At 45.9% G+C, this 902-nt stretch overlaps 1 protein-coding gene across 1 annotated transcript in view; it reads left to right on the forward strand.

Moving 5' to 3' along the window:
* The first annotated feature begins 588 nt into the window (after positions 1-588).
* Positions 589-902, forward strand: part of LOC106535542 (cephalotoxin-like protein) — a 9,755-nt gene continuing 9,441 nt past the window's right edge. The window contains exon 1 of the mRNA XM_014032579.1: positions 589-598. The gene's annotated coding sequence lies outside the window, so the exon portion shown is untranslated. The remainder of the gene's footprint in view (positions 599-902) is intronic.

Here is a 902-nt window from a genome sequence, read left to right on the forward strand (position 1 = left end):
CCCAGCACTCTGTAGTCTTTCCTCAGAGAGAACCCCCCCCACATTTTCCACAGATGTATGTAAATCTTGTCACGGTATACCTCAAGTGATCTTCTTTCCTAATATGGTGATATGTGCTGAGCTCTAAAGCTGGATGGCTCAGGGGCCTCACATCTGTGCATTCCTGAGACAAACCCCCACTTTTAGACACTACAGTACAACCCCACATGTCGACGGTAATATGTGATTGGTCTGAAGCTTGTGGGCGTGTTTCTGCTGAAACTGAAAGCACTCGGATGGACACTCAAAAGAAAAAAACTCGCTTCTGACTAGAGCAGACTATTGAAGCAGAGTTTTAAAAAGATAGTCAAACCGAGAAAAACTCGTGCGTGTTTGTGCTGAAAGCGCTGCATTTACTTCAATCACTTGGTAAAAAGAAAAAGGAAAAAAACACTGACTCGCTCCCAGAGCCGACTGTTACCAGGAAGCACAGTTTTGTAAAGATAGTCAAACCATGAAAAACTCATGAATGGAGATTAAACAGATGTTGTGCACGGAGGAATCTGACTGATAAAATCTGTGGAGCTTTAACCAAGACAGATGTGGATAAATACATCGGGTGAGTGACGAGTCTGACTTTTTTACTGCATTGTCGGCTGTAGCGGGGAGAAATTCCATGCAGTGACGTATGTTTCAGTGGGAGGGGGGTTCCCCGAACTTGGCGCGGGGTGTGTCAGGGACTATGAAAGGTCTGTGCGAAAACGACTGCCGAACAATCACGTGACCGCGCATCAACCCGTCCGAGTCGGGAGTATGTTTCCAGCTTAAGAATGAGGTGTCTTGCTCAAGGACACTACATTGGTAAGGTGGGGAAATGAACCTGTGACTTCATGTTTCAAGGAAAGTCAACGTTGTGCCTAACC

Source organism: Austrofundulus limnaeus, unplaced genomic scaffold (assembly GCF_001266775.1).
Source record: "Austrofundulus limnaeus strain Quisiro unplaced genomic scaffold, Austrofundulus_limnaeus-1.0 Scaffold1485, whole genome shotgun sequence".
In the NCBI taxonomy this organism is placed as follows: domain Eukaryota; kingdom Metazoa; phylum Chordata; class Actinopteri; order Cyprinodontiformes; family Rivulidae; genus Austrofundulus; species Austrofundulus limnaeus.